Source organism: Hippopotamus amphibius, chromosome 5, assembly GCF_030028045.1.
Source record: "Hippopotamus amphibius kiboko isolate mHipAmp2 chromosome 5, mHipAmp2.hap2, whole genome shotgun sequence".
NCBI lineage: Eukaryota > Metazoa > Chordata > Mammalia > Artiodactyla > Hippopotamidae > Hippopotamus > Hippopotamus amphibius.
In genome coordinates, this window is record NC_080190.1 from 7,484,156 (window position 1) to 7,500,494 (window position 16,339).

At 43.2% G+C, this 16,339-nt stretch overlaps 1 protein-coding gene across 6 annotated transcripts in view; it reads right to left on the reverse strand.

Moving 5' to 3' along the window:
• Positions 1-16,339, reverse strand: part of ZRANB1 (zinc finger RANBP2-type containing 1) — a 118,475-nt gene that overhangs the window by 68,367 nt on the left and 33,769 nt on the right. For 2 of the 6 annotated variants that reach the window (XM_057734341.1, XM_057734343.1), the window contains exon 1: positions 4,272-4,709. The exons of 2 other annotated variants lie outside the window; for them this stretch is intronic. The gene's annotated coding sequence lies outside the window, so the exon portion shown is untranslated. Of the gene's footprint in view, positions 1-4,069; positions 4,093-4,271; positions 4,710-16,339 lie in introns of those variants that run through there. 2 more of the 6 variants (XM_057734348.1, XM_057734347.1) reach the window with 2 other exon arrangements.

Below are 16,339 nucleotides of genomic sequence, written 5' to 3' on the forward strand. Positions count from 1 at the left end.
AAGCCAGACACAAAAGGTCACATACAGAAAGTCCCAAAAACCAAAACCTGAATTGACACTCACTGACAACTATTTACATAGCATTTATATCATATTATTATAAGTAATCTAGAGATGATTTAAAGTATATAGGAGAATGTGTGTAGGTTTTATGGAAATATTTCGCTACCTTATATATAAGAGAATTGAGTACCCCTGGATTTTGGTATCCAAGAGGGATCCTGGAACTAATCCCCCACGGATATCAAGGCACAACTGTACTGTATGATTCCATTTATATGAAATGTACAGAATAGGCAAATCCACAGAGAGAGAAAGTAGATTACTGGTTGCCAGGAACTGGGGTAAAGGGGGAACAAATGCTAATGGGAACAGGGTCTCTTTTGGGGATGATGAAGATGTTCTGAATAGTGGTGATGGTTACATAACTTTGTGAATACACTAAAAACGAATGAATTGTATACTTTAAAAGAGTGAATTTTTTGTTATATGAAACAAACCTCAATTAAGCTGTTATTTTTAAAAATTAAGAAAAAAGCAGAGATGCATGCAACTGCTTTCCAACAATGCCTTATCCATTCAAATATTTTTTATGTAAATTCAATCCACATAAAAATCTGACTTGCCAAACAGTACAAAATGAAAAACCAAAATTGTGTTGTGTTGGTTGAGAGGTGGTGGGGCAGAAAGCCCTCAACACATGAACTATAGAAATAAAGGAAATTAGTTTCTTCATTACTAAAAAGTTCAATTCACTAGGCACCTGAAACATTATCAATTTTATGTTCAATTCACCTGACCAACCCCTCTTTTAATATTCAAACTAATGATTCTTAAGCAAAATATCACCCTCCCAGAGAGCAAAGAATGCTTACTGATCCAGATTTCTCAAGTGGTGAAATTACCGATGTAATTCTATGAAAGTCCCTTTTACAAATGCAAGTAGCCTAAGCAAAAATGCTTAGTATTTCTGGAAAGTTAACAAACTAATTTTAGCTTCAATTATGCCAAAAAGGTTTCTGAAGCGTGAAAAAAAAAGTTTTTATGTAAACTAGTCTCTCAAAACCAGTCATTTTCAGGAGAAAAAAATATTTTGATGAACTGGATGAAGAGCACAAGTTTCCACATAGACGCAGTGGATAAATCAAGGAGATTTACTGCTAGGAGAGGACGAATCCATAAACCATCCGGCCTCCCACTCACACACACAACAGAACAGGAACGTACACACCTATTTTCCAACAACATCAGCAACCACCCATGTACTACGTAATTACACGTATTATCCTTGGTATACAAAAATACTATGGATGCGCTTGTTTGTGTTTTTTCTCAACAGTGTTGACAGGTAGCAGTGAATCACACATTCTCCTGAGTCTCACCTGCCTCGTGATCAATGACACATGCTGCCAACATCTGAGGTTAAGGATGCAAACTGAGACTACAGATTATTTCTCCTGTCCATGATGCTAAATGCTACCTATATACAAATATGGAATGACAACTCTTAGTGTCACTGGTGCCAAATTCAAACTGACGTAACTTCCCCAGACTCAAACCTGAAGTAAACTACAGACCTGTAGTGCTTACTTTTATTTGAATAAGACATGATCATTATCAAAATGTCGAACATCCTCCACAGAAAGAGAACCATGCTGATAATAGATATAAACATACTGGCCAAAAAAATTTTTTTTAGAGACGGCCACAGTTTCAAATATTTTGTCTCATAAATCATCGGAGTCCAATTGTGAGAGCAGCAACTCCAATACTCAGAGGAGTATAAACTTCATATTCTAGAACACCTCTATAACCAAAAATACTTTGTCAGACCATGTGTCCATATTTTCAGTGCTTAATATGTGGTCTCCATAGGGTTTAGGGTTCATACCCATTCCTCAAAGGTCTTAAAAATCTAATTGGGAAGCAGAATAAAAACATAAAAAGATAAAATGAAATCCAGGCTAGCATATGCTAAGAAAAAAGAAGAAGAAGAAAACAGTCCCACAGAGAAGAGGTGTGAACAGATCCCTTGGGGTTGAAGTAGTCAAAAAGGCTTCTCAAGAGACAGACTTGATTGAGCCCAGAGTAAAGGGAGTATCCATGAATACAAGCAGAAAACGGTTTCAAACAGAAAGAAAGGCACAAAGAAAAGCCAAGAGGAGGGACTACACAGGAACAACAAACAAGTTAGTCTGGCTGGAACTAAAAATTCACAAAGGGAAGAAATAAGAGTTAAGACTGAAAAATGGATCAGGGCCAGATTATACAGAAACCTGAAAACCACACCAAGGAGCTTAAACCTTACTTTGCATGTAACAAGGAGTGTTCTGGAAGATTTTATGTTGTGATGTGAGAAGGTGAGTGTTAAAATGTGCAAGATATTATTTACACAAAGCATCAGCGGAGCACAAATATTCCACGTGAGACACATCACTGGGAGAAAACGTATTCAAAGTCCAGGTACAAGAGCTTATTATTAGGGAAGGAGGAAAGTGAGCAGCAATGCTCAAATAAGAACGCGGAACCAAGGTAAATAAAAAGCCACAGTGGTCTACTTTTGCAGCTCCCTTTTATTTAAAGTTTACGTCTACTATAAAAGCAATGTAAGTATAAAGCACATTGAACAGCTCTCACTATATAAATTACACACAGCAGGCAATTTACCTCAAATATCCTACATCTTTATCATGAGTTCCAAAACTATGCTAACCCTCAGAATTTAAATGCAATATGTCGAACCCTTATCAGCATACAGAGCTGGATCAAGGCCACAACTTTAAAATACCATGAATGAGTTCATCATACTAACCCAAGCACATTTCAAGAGTAAATAAATGGGTGTCTCAATGCTCTGAAGCATTAATAAAAGGTGTTGAAACATCAACAGAAATAAAAATCCGTCATGACATTCAGATAATATCCTCCCCAAAGATTAAAATGTGCAATTACTGTCTTCTTAGTCCCCCAATAGCCTATAAAAACAATGTTATGAAATTTCAGTATAAGAAGGTGACTGCATATCATAAGATCCAAAAATCAAGAGGGAAGCAGGATTCTAAATTTCTCCATAACTGCCTCATTTAATTAATAATATTAATAACCGGAAGGAGAGATCCAGCGTAATTTTTCACAAACATAGTTTAGATGCCTTTCCTAAGGCCCCTGGCACAAGCCAAGATCAAAATTCCTTATGGTTTCCCCTGGCTTATGGTTTGAACACTGAGTCATCCATGTCTGATCAAAACAGGGGTACCCTTGAGGTCGCACAAGTGATAAGTCAACTAAAAAAAAGAGACCTTAGATAGAAAAACCACCATATAAAGTTTTCAAGAGCTAAAGATTTCTCTTCAACTGTACATTAAATTTATTGACAACAACATAACAGATCACAGGGCGAGCAAACAGACCAAAATATTGGATAGAGAGGACGGCGTTTAACCTGAGAGTCTACGTAATTACGGAATCAATTGACTGAAATACCAAATTCTGAGCCAGAGTTTCAAAACACCCGTGTTATCTCAGAGATAACAGGCCGGTTCAAACTTCCAGGCAGAACCTAAACTGCTGGTCCCTTGTGCTTAACCCAAGTATTCAGTGCAGTCCTTTTGTCTGTGAAATGACCCACAGCGGAGAAAATAACAGATAGCTGCACTGAACCATCCTTATTGCCAGCGAGAGGCGTAGACAATCTTCCCACTAGTTCCAGCTCCTCCTCCCCAGCCCACCCGCATCGCCCCCCCCCCAACCTTTATTTTCTTAAACAGAAAAGGCAACAACGGGAGGCCACCGCGGGAGGCGGAGAGGAAGCGGCCGAGGGACCGAAATACAAGTTTGGGGACCAGCACCAACTTGTGGCGACGGACCCAAGTGTTTAGGGCCTACTGCAGAGGGGGAGCGAAACCCCGCTCACCAGCCCGTAGGAGGCAGGAAAAGAAGTCGAGGGGAAGGGGGGATCTGGCGGAAGAGAAGTGGCAGGGCAGGCGGCGCGTCCAGCCGCAGCTGATCGATGGTCGGTAAACAAGCCCGGCGGACCCACCCTCCCACAGCCCGGGGCCTGTCCCCGCACCGGGAAAGCCCAAGATGGAAGCGCAGCGGGGCCAGACTGCGCCCCCTGCGCTCTCCTCCTCCCGCGACGCCGCCCCGGGGGTCGCGGGCGGACGGCCCGGGAGACCGGGAGGCCCGGGCGGCGGCAGGCAGCGAGGGGCCAGGCAGGCCGCGGCGGGGCCGCGAGGGGCCTGCGGCGCGGCGCCCTCCCGGGGCCCGGTTACCTGGCGGCGGCGGCTCCTCCTCCAGCTCCTGCTCCTCCTCCCGGTCCGACGCTCGGCGCCCGGCGGCCGCGGCGGCGGCGGCGGCGGCGGCGACTCCCCGAGCAGCCCGCGGCGACGAGCCGGGCCCGGCCCCTCTCGGCCTCCCTCCGCGCCGCCGCGCGCCCCGCTGCTGCCGCCTCCGCCCTCTCCCCTCAGTCAGGACATGGTCTCCGCGGGCCCGCGCGCGGCTCCCGCTGCCGGGGGCGGGGGCAGAGGGGCGGAGAGCAGGCGCGGAGGCGGGGGGACGCCGGGGGGAGGGGGGAGAGAGGAGGGGGGACGGCCTCGGGCGCAGCGGGCTCCTAATGGCGGCGGCGAGGGGCCCCGGAGCCAAATACACCCCGCGGCGAGCGGCACAACGTCAAGGCCCGACCCCGCCGCTCGTCGCCCTGTCATTGGCCCCGAGGCCGCCAGCGGCGCAGCCAATGGGCGGCCGCCTCTTTCCGGGCGCAGAAGGCGGTCCGCGGAAAGGGGATGTCACGCCGGCGCCGGGCCCCGATTGTGAGGCGGCGGCGCGCGCAGGCCCCCGGGCCCCGCCCCCGCCCCGCCCCGCCCCGCCCCGCCTAGCCCCCCCTGCGGAGGCAGGCGGGCCGGCTGGGGCTGCGGGACCTCGGCGACGTGTGGGGGACGCCGGCGGGCGGCGGCGCGGCGTGCGCGGGGCGCGGGGACGCAGCCGGGGCAGCCGGGAGCGCGTCTTCGCGGCTGCCCGGCTCTTGGTGCCTGGTCTCTGCTGCTCGCTCACCGGGCTTCTCAGTCAGCCCCCGAGGCTCACCGAGGGAACTTAGTGACAGATTCTGCATCACTTTTTCTCATACGGTTTCACACTCTTGATGAGACACCAGGGAAGATAAATGTTTAGGCTGAGATCATTTAATTTTCATATATCTATTTTTTACAATGTCTTTTTTATTCCTGCCTTGGAGGCAGCTATCCATTTATCTTTCCGTATATGTTAATTTGTGACGTATTACACAAGTACATACATACATACATGATGAAAATACGTACCGTCGTATGCCAATTATATCTCAATAAAATTAAAATTAAAAAAAACAACAACTATGGAGATTTTGCTTTTCCTTCTCTTCTACTACTTCCTAGCTCTAGTTTGGGGTAAATGTAATTTTCTCGTGGTTGCCTTTTCTGTACTTTGTAAACGTAAGGAAGAGGTTACATTATAGCCATGGGGGGTGGGGGGAACCGCCGGGAGAATTCCCTGAGCACAAGTTCTAAAGACAATGTGTTATATGGTGATGTTTTGTGTATTTCTTTTAATATAAATATAAATACAGCTAAATAGTCTAGGTCATGTAGCCATTTACTAACACCCCATGCATATGTCATATCTTTCCGGCTGGAGAGCTTTGCTTTTCTCAATGAGACTTCACCTTGCATTTTTCATGCTTCAAGAATTTGACCATAAAAATGCAGCAAGTCTTTAAAAGTTGTAAACCTCTTTAAAAGTTGTAAACCTCTTTAAAAGTTATCTCTTGAGGAACTATAGCACTGTCAAAAGAGCACTTAGCAGTTCTATTGGACGCCTCAGCTTCAACAGAAAGTATGTATCATTCAGAGTTTAGTTCGATTTTTAAAACTTGAATGGAGACTCCATTTAGTAAAACTATGCCTGGTATTCTCAGTCTGTCTTTGCATAAATATGACAAAGGATGTGTGTGCAGCTTCACTATGGCCACCGAAGAGAAATACTTCATATAGCTTCCTCTCATCAACAACCTCTTTCCTAATCACTGGTATATCTTATCCTTGCAGCCATTCCTGTGATACAGAGATTTTCAATAACCACCATCTTCCAGAGCAACATTATTTGCTCAAGGACTCATCAATAAGTTGAGTTTAAATACACATTCTCAAATGTATAATTAACACAATTGTAGATAAAATTACAGCACGTCATTATGTAAAAAGAAATGGTTCCACCAACATTTTACTTTGAAAATATTTTAAAAGCCTCTGTGGAAAAAAAAAAAGCCTCTGAGACCCTCCAGTTTGTCCTCCGTGAATCTCACCTACAAGTTACCAAGAACCACAGGATTAGGCATTTTTGTTTAGTTTGTTGTAATTCATTTTGTTAAGGAAAGAGGATATTATTGGGTAAGCTTATTAACTCTTCATGCATCTTAGCAAACAAAGTCCATGCGTCAAGAAATTGCAGGCATACAAAGGTGAGTAAGACACATTCTGTGTTTGAGGAAACTACAGCATAGGAAAGAGGGACAAAAATAACATAATTATAATATGAGGTAACGTGCTAAGTAAATCCAAATGAAAATCATCTTGTAATTGAGAGGAAGAGCAAATCCAAAAATGACTCTATGTTAAAGCTGAAAAGGTACTAGATACCAAGCCAGTGCTTCTCAGCCCTGGATACACATGAGGAGCTTTTCTAAATATGCCTATCTAGGCCCTACCCAGACCTCCTGAAACCATCCCCAGGAGGAGAGCTTGCACTGGCTGTCTTTTAAACACACTCCCCAGGTGACAGTGATGTGCAGTCAGATATTGACATTGTCCCAGCCCGGCAGTTTGCAGATGGGGAAACTGATGCCTAGAGATTTGAAGTGACTTACCAAAAGCCAGACCATCTAGGTCTAAAATTAGAACACAAAGCTCTTGACTCCCCAGTCAAATCTCCTTTCCACTGCACCACGTTTAAGTAGAAATGATGTCAGCGAATGCAGCAGACAGCACTGTCACAAAGAAGGCTCTGATTCGTGCTGTTTGGCACAGATTAAATTATCATTCTCCTGACATATAGTTCTGAGAAATATTTCATTTGGGGAAAAATGTATCCACTCTCTCCAAAAAAAAAAACAAAAGTTATTTTTCTTACAACCCTATTACTAAAGTGTAGGGGCTTTATAGTTTTGTTGACAACTAATTTGGGGTTTTATTTCAGGTGTTTTTCAAACTACCCATAGGAGATAAAATTCTATTTTACTTTTCCTGCCTTGCTGTGAAGGTCTTGAAATGCCAAACTGTGGCTCTGTACTTAATTCCTTCACTAGTAGAAAGTCATGGAAACGTTTGAGCAGGCAAGTGCCAGTACTTAAACCTTAACCTGGAATACCTGTGGGATAAACTAGGGTGGAACTAGAAGCAGAGACAGAGAAACCAATTAAGAATCAAGAACCTAAAACCAAAGTAGCTGTGGGAATGGAAAGGACGGGGCAGAAGTGAAATAGGCTAACCATGGAACTTCAGGGTTTGCCAGTGTCTGAATCCGGGGCAGATGAAAGAATCGAAAGTCAGAATCAAAACACAGGAGAGGAACTAGGTAAGAGTAGATGTTGACTGCTGGATCACGTATGCTGAGATGCTGGGCTCAGGAGGAGATGTGTAGTGAGCAGCGGAAATGCTGAAAATTGGATAGGCTGGACCTGGAGATAAACAGCAGGGAGTTATCCATGTAAAAGTTACCACTGAAGCCTCAGGAGTGAGATAGAAAAAGAGAAACTCCCAAAGAAAGAGGAAAAGATCGGTCAGAAAAATAGGAGATGGGACTTCAATAGTGGCGCAGTGGTTAAGAATCTGTCTGCCAATGCAGGGGACACCAGTTCAATCCCTGATCCAAGAAGATCCCACATGCCGCGGAGCAACTAAGCCCGTGAGCCACCACTACTGAGCCCACGTGCCACAACTACTGAAGCCCGTGCACTCTTAGAGCCCATGCTCCGCAACAAGAGAAGCCACCCCACTGAGAAGCCCATGCACTGCAACGAAGAGTAGCCCCCACCTGCCGCAACTAGAGAAACCTCGCGCTCAGCAACGATGACTCAACGCAGCCATAAATAAATAAATATTTTTTTTAAAAAAAGACAGGAGGTTAAAAGGTGTTCTGGAACCCCAAGGGGTGGTGAACCTCGAGAACACAGTGACAACAAACAATGTCAGATTCCACAGACAGGAATTAGAACAGAGAAAAAGGTCGCTGGATTTGACAAACAAGAGCCTTAGTGACCTTCCAGAGAACAATTCTCAGTAGGATGGTGGGGACAGAAGCCAGATTCCAAAAGCTGAAGGCATGTGTGGGCACTGAAGCAGTGATTATAGACCAGTCCAAGACTTTTGGCAATGAAGGGAAGGCAGGAGATACAAGAATAGATGCGAAGAGTAGCAAGAATGAAGGAAAGGTTTTGTTTTATTTTATGTATTTTTTTAAACGAGCATATCTGAGTACTTTTGTAAACAGAGGAGAGAAGATGGAAAGGAGGGGAAAAAAAAAAGGATTGAAATCCAGGAGGGAGGTGATTCAGAGCAGACTGATGTGTCTTAGGTTAGAGCTAGGGATGCGGAGGGGGCGACTTCTTTCCCAGAAACAGGAGAAAAGGAAGATGTGAAACATAGAGTTGCAGAGAAATTCTTTTTTTTTAAAAAGTTAATTTGTTTGTTTATTAGTTTTTGGCTGCATTGGGTCTTCATTGCTGCACACGACTTTCTGTAGTTGCAGCAAGCTGAAGCCACTCCTCGTTGTGGTGTGCGGGCTTCTCAGTGTGGTGGCTTCTCTTGCTGCGGAGCACGGGCACTAGGCACGCGGGCTCAGTAGTTGTGGTGCATGGGCTTAGTTGCTCCGCGGCATGTGGGATCTTCCCGGACCAGGGCTCGAACCCATGTGCCCTGAATTGCCAGGCAGATTTGTAACCACTGCACCGTCAGGGAAGTCCCAAGTTGCAGAGACATTCTGATGGGAGAACAGGTGATGGAGTGGACTTCATATCCTTTCTCCTCCTGGGGGAGTCAAGTGCAGGTCACCTGCTAAGGGCTGGGCTGGGAGCTGGATAACAGAGGGACTTTGGGACAAAGGTTGTGGGGAAGCAAACCAAGAAGAATGAAGAAAGAAAAGCAAAAGGACTCACTTTTCCCAACACTGTCCAGCAGCCCAGAGTCAGGCCTAGAACAGGGGGGCCAGACGGCAGAGGCAACCTAGAGGTGGACATTTCCAAATCAGAAACTTGGCTGAGGGAAATGGTGGCAGATCCAGCTTGCTCAGGAACTGTTGGGGGAATCTGTGCTTTTATGAAGCAAGCTGTACAAAATTGGTAAGCTTCCCTCAAAAGAAATGCTAGAAACGTCAGTTGTTATGAGAACAAATTCTCAGCTGTTTCGCAGAAAACGTCAATTCTATGAACTACAAAATATCTTCCACTTACTGTACATGATTATACATGATTCCTCCGTGGAAAAACCTCTTCGCAGTGGAAGACGCCATATGATAACGTTGCCTGATCCATTCTCATGCCATAAATGTCACTGTTTTGTGGAATACAGGATCTTCCTGGGACCCCTCCTCGACGCCAACCCAACCAGGAACCTGCCTGGGACAAAATCTCTCACGAAGGGGCAAAGTATGGGTGTTAAGGCATCAGGCAGAATACAGCTCGCTTGACTTATCCAAGTCCTGGGCTGTGCTAGAACTAGTCTCATCTGGATGGCTAGGAATTTATGCTCATAGTAACAAGATCATCTAGATTAAAACATTGTCATAAAACATTAACAAGGTATCCCTACAAAGTAGACTTGCTAAGTTGTGAAAGAATTGTTGAAATTCTCGAGCCTTTTTAAGAAGTTTGGAGACATCAACTATCTGAAACAACTTCATCTGTGTTATTCTCTGGACCCAGAAGAGTTTTGTAAGAGGCAACAACGAGGTGGAAAGAACGTTAACTTTGGAGTCAAACAGAGCTGAGTTTAAATTCTGTTCTGCCGCATAGCTATCCTCTGAGTCCCAGTTTCCTCGTCTGAGAAACATAGGGTAATATTTCCCTGGCAGTGAACTGAAGATTCACTGAGGTAAGAGGTGATGAGCCCTGGCAGCAATCGTAAATTGGTTTCCTTGCTTTGTGTTGTGCTTAATTCAGATCTTTGTTGAGGAATTATTCTATGTCAGACACAGTGCTCAGTTCTGGCTGTGCAGGAGGAAAAAGAAAAGAAAGGCCTGTCTCTGGATGAAAGGGCTTACAGTCTAGTGGGGGATAAGTTCTTTACCTGGGGTATCCATACCCTCTAGAGGGCTGTAAACTCAGATGGGAAGAAAATACATCTTTATTTCCACTAAACTTTAACTGAAATGTAGCATTTACATCAATTAGCAACATAACAAACCCCAGAAGTATTAACAGACCTGGTGGCTTTGGCACCAACAGAAATCACAGATTTCTGAGAACACATTTCCATTGTAGCTATCTCAAAATATGGCCTGTCCTCATCACGACTACAACATCATGCTGGCTGTTAGACCTGCCACTAACTTGTTATTTTGAAAGTACGTAAATGAATATTACAGATTTTTAAATATTTTGAGAACTATAGTTCAATTTAATTGGTCTCCTTATAATCTCATTTATTTCTTTAATAAGTTTATTTATTTATTTATTTATTGGCTGTGTTGGGTCTTCGTTGCTGCCTGCAGACTTTAGTTGTGCAGAGCGGGGGCTACTCTTCGTTGTGGTGCACAGGCTTCTCATTGAGGTGGCTTCTCTTGTTGTGGAGCACGGGCTCTAGGCCCTTGGGCTTCAGTAGTTGCAGCACGTGGGCTCAGTAGTTGTGGCTCACAGGCTCTAGTGCGCAGGTTCAGTAGTTGTGGCATATAGGCTTAGTAGTTGTGGGATCTTCCCAGACCAGGGCTCGAACCCAAGTCCCCTGGATTGGCAGGCACATTCTTAACCACTGCGCAGCTATGGAAGTCCCCTAATCTCATTTGTTTTATGCATTTAAAAAAATTATTCCAGGGAACGTCCCTGGTGGTCAAGTGATTAAGTCTCCACATTCCCAATGCAGGGGGCACAGTTTCCAGCAATGGTGGGGGAACAAAGATACCACATGCTTCATGGCTCCGCCAAAAAAAATAAATAAATAAAAAATTCCAAAGCGACCATGATACCCACATGGTTATATAATGCTCATGGAATTGAAAATATTCTGCCATTTGCCAAACACTAAAATGAAAAATAATCTACAAAGTTAGGAATGCCACGATACTTTTCATTCCTTCCTTCCAGTCATTTCAGAGACCACATAGTCTAAAATCATTTCAAAATATTTGAAAGTATTCATGATGTCATTCAAGTATTTCTCAAGTTAATCAGAGTGATTCATGCAAATGATTTCATTTGCTTCAAAAACAATATGTAAATTGAAACTGTGGACCAAAGAGAGTAATCGGAGTGGTAGCCTCATCCCTGGGAGGGAACCCATTAAGTTCACAATATTTTGTTACCTTCAACGTGGAAGATTTATAGTAGCTAAAATTTAAAATGTGTAAGCTCAATGTTAAGAGGAGGCTGATCAGAGAGAAGAGTAGTTTTACGACCAATACAAAATTATTCAGTTGTTCCACATGAGGAGTAAAGTGTGAACTATGTAGCTAATGAACTCATTGGCTGCCAGGATTCGTACATTACCTAGAGTTTTGACAGCTTTAGCAATGAAAAGGCGGTACCATCTTCATATTTTAGATATTTTGACTGTTTGACTCACTAGTGTATCCTGAGCACTTAGAATGGCCTTTGGCACATACAGGTGCTCGAGAAATATGTACTGAATGAATGAATGAACTTAGCTCTATTGACTTTGTACTTCAGGATCTTTTCAACCATCATGATTCTAGTTCAATAACCTAATGCATTTAAATTTTGTTCAAGAGCTTAGAATAGTTTGATACTTCCTTTTGATGCTTTTTCTTTTGGTTTGTAATTTATATATCTTGTGAAGAATCTTAAATGTCAAGTGTTATAAATGAATGCTGATGAAAATCATATCTAACACTTCCATTAACTTTTGCATTTAGCAATCTTTAAAAAGAAAACAAGACGTTTTGATGAAATTTTTCCAAACCTTGATGGGCTTCAGAAGATCCACGGATGCTTTGAAATTGTAAAAGAAAATCCTCTGATGGCTTGTAGTTTTCTGAAAAGAAGGTCTGTAGCTTTCATCAATTCTCTAAAGGCATTAACCACCCAAAAAGGTTAAAAACCACTGTTTCAGACTATATACGAGGGTGAGTCAAAAATTATCCGGACCCTGGCTATAGAATTTATTTTAATTAATTTTTAGAAAAGACAAATACATCATTTTTTTTTGACATAGCCTCCTTGCTTTTCAATACACTTTGTCCATTGGTCAACAAGCTTTTGTAGTCCCTCATTAAAAAATGTTTTAGGCTGAGCTGCGAGCCACAAATGCACCACTGTCTTCACTTCATCAGAAGTGAAACTGCATCCTCGTAGGGCTGCTTTCAGGGGACCAAACAAAAGAAAGTCCGATGGAGCAAGATCAGGACTATAGGGAGGATGCTTTAGCCCCTCAAAACGAAGTTTTTGCAGAGTGTCGACAGTGTGGGCAGAAGTGTGTGGATGTGCACACCCTCAGATCACAAAAAACGAATCGCTGCACGCTGCTCTTATTATCCTCTATCTTGTTGTGTTTTTATTGGTTTTGTCAGGTAGGTGTTATCTCCAATGACTGAAGGTAAAGCCAAGGAACAGAAAAGTCAAAAGACTTTCTTTTTAGGAATTAGAACACAGGATCTCAATGGCAATGTAACCCAGTGACCTTTTCCCCAGGTTTTTCCATGTATCTAACTGGGACCCAGAATTCACACACCTCACAGTTGTTTCTATAAAAGATATGTGGATTAAGCCTAAATGTCAATGCCTTCTCTAATTTTAAGATTTGTTTTTTTCAAGAAGTAGTCCTTGCTAATAAAAGATCACAATTTACTGGCTTTGCCACACTCATGAAGTAAGAGTCATCCATCCCAATTATGGAGGAAAAGAGAAATAGCATTAAGTCACCAACTTGAAGCCAAACTCTGTCAATGATGAACTTGAAAAAGACTGTTCTCAAAATAAGTGGATTTCTCACCTAACCTTTTAGGACAGGTGATTAGCAACAGCTTCAGAGCACTTTGTTTCAGGAGCTTTGCCTGAGTTCTCTTGAAGTGTTAGGGTCAGCACTCAGGAGGGTAACGGGGTATGGGAGCAAGCAGGTAAGGGAACCAGCAGGAGTCCATGCTCCTTGCAGTGCAGGTGGGTCTGGGAAAGAAGATGCTGCCCAGGCTAGGGCCCATTGGGTACCACATTCATCTGCCGCTGGGCCACGGTGGTAAGACCATCACTTGACACGCCTCCAGAAGCTCTAGCAAGACATCAACAGCCCTTGAGAACTGGTTGAATTGTACAAATGCATTGCAGAACTGCATCCTTCCTCTTTTACATTCTGTGAGAATGTAAACAATTTACAACTCTAGTAGTGAAAAACAAACAGCAGGGAAAGCTTAAATGGTCCGGGGCCTTGCTTTAAATTCTATTCATGATGAAACCCATTTCCAAAAACAAGTCAGAGGCAAAATGACCACTCTGCCCATAGAGATTGTCATTAAGAAGACTTGTATCGAGGTCCCAGACAGAAGTACATAGCACACACAAATGGGAACACTGTGATTCTTTACATAGATGAGGGCAGAAGAAAACCAACAAGGATGGTGAAACAGCCCCGAACTGGCAATAATTGGGAATCATTACCAAATTCTGGAGAGAGAGGAGTTGTAGGGAGGGCCACCTGGCAGCAGCTAGAAAACCAGCCAGAGTAAATATCCTGCACCCTCTGTCCTCCCTCCAGTCTCTGCCAGGACCTCCCACTGGCCAAATCTAACTGGTGACCATGAGGCTAGGGGGCCATTGAAGCAGTCCCTACAGGTCAGTCTGCCCCAGGGGCACAGAGCAAGGGGAGAACAGGTCTGGAGGGACATGGTGAGGCTCTCCAGCGAACAGAAACTCCAGCAGAACAAAAGTAAAAGATGGATATTTCCAGAGCTTTACTTGCAGGCAACAACTATTGCCATTTTGAATCCATTTAAGCAAAGACTACTCCACCCAAAGATAATGTATTTTGAGAAAATCTGAATTTTCCTTTTTCAACTACAGAATGTTTTTATGCCAGTAAAAAATAATTACACTAATCCATTCTGTAGCTAAACTCAGAAAAGATGGATGTCAAAGGTGGTACAGAAACATCCCAGTGAAATAACGGAGCATCATCAAGAAAAAGCTTCCTAAAGCAAAAGGAAATAGTTTAAGTCCATAAACTGATAGGTTATCTCTTTCACAGTGTCTCTTAGGAATGAAATGATTTATTACAAAAGGGAAGATTTGTTGGAGCCTAGATTGAGTTTAATGACAGTTATCCTCATACATTAAACAATCAAACTGTATTTCCACAGCTGGGGGATATAACAGAATTTTCTTTTATGATTTTGTCATATGGTATAGTTTTGAGTCTGCAGGATTTCCATCACTGAAATCAGGTTTAGAGACAAAGAATCTTTTATACTATTAAGTAGGAAAGAATTATGTTAAGAAGCCAGCTCTAACTCAGAGATAAATATATTTTAATAAAGCAGAAAGATTCACGCAGGACATGTGGCTTTGTGTTAACAATATTCCTGAAAGCTTCTCTAATTATAAAGGAAAACCCCCCACGAATAAAATATTAGCAGTTTCATCCCTGGGTTGCCATGCACTAAAGAAAACTGACAGGGGAGTAGCCAGGAGTCATTGGAACTGAAGCATGACGTTTTTCTTGTGTTGCTGTGCTGGCAGACAATGTCTGTCACCATTAGAAAGGAAGAATGAATCTTCAAGAGGAAGGCGTACTTGTGCTCAAGTGCTCAGAAGATAGACCTCTGTGTGTGTGTGTGTGTGTGTGTGTGTGTTTAAGCAAAAATACATTAGCTTTCCATCAGAAAGCCACTCATACTATATAAAAACTGCCTGAGCCGATACTGCATTGTGGCATGGATCAACAAGAGAAAGGTGCTTTCTTTGTTGACAATTATTTTCAACAGGAAAAAAAAGGTAAGATGTCCATTTGGAAATGTTTTTTTCAGAGCGCAGAACTTAAACTCATACCGTGACAATCAACTCAGTACTATTATTTCCTTTCTCAAATACATATTTAAAAAAATTACTTTGTCCTATAAAGCACAACAGTGAAACCTGCTTTCATTTGACAGCTTATCTGTGCAATTCCAAAGCAGGTGAAATGGTAGATTACTGAAGTAACACACACAAAAATAATAAAGATGACAGAATCTAATTCCCTATTGGAGTTTTTCATCTGAATTTTTAAGTTAGGATGAGGGACTTCCCTGGTGGCAGAGTGGTTAATATCTGCCTGCCAATGCAGGGGACATGGATTCAATCCCTGGTCCAGGAAGATCCCACATGCCATGGAGCAACTAAGCCGGTGCACCACAGCTACTGATCCTGTGCTCTAGAGCCTACGAGCCACAACTACTGAGCCCATGTGCCACAACTACTGAAGCCTGCGCACCTAGAGCCCGTGCTCCACAACAAGAGAAGCCACCGCACTGAGAAGCCCATGCACCGCAATGAAGAGTGGCCCATGCTTGTCGCAACTAGAGAAAGGCCGCACAGAGCAAGGAAGACCCCAACACAGCCAAAATAAATTTATAAAAATTTATTTTAAAAAAAGTTAGGATGGGAACACCTAAAAATGTAGCTTTTCAAGGCTCTAGGACTTAGGTATTGATTTATTTTCCTGAGATTTATAGCCATCATTAACTTAAAAAAGAAAATAAAGCTGGTGAGTGTGGCAGAATTTGCTAGAAACTCTCCCCAACAGCCATTCTCCTCTCCCTCCCAAGCAACAAAACATCAGTTTCTAACAAAACTGTTTAGCTCGATGCCTTTACTGATTTCCCAAGTCTCCATTATAGGTGGATGTGGCCATGTGACTAAATTCCAGACCATAATGTTATAATGTTATATGTGTATATAGCATTATATATGTTGTGAGGGATTTTATGGAAATTTTCCTTAAAAGTCAGATAATGGGTCATTCTGCTCACCTATCTTCCTTCCTAGGGTATGGATGTGATGGCTGGAGCTCCTGTGGCCATCCTGAACAATGAGGTGATTTTGAGGATGGTAGAGCAGAAGGTTAGGAGCCTGAAGCCCTGATGATAGCCTGGAGCTATTACACAGGCCGTGCGT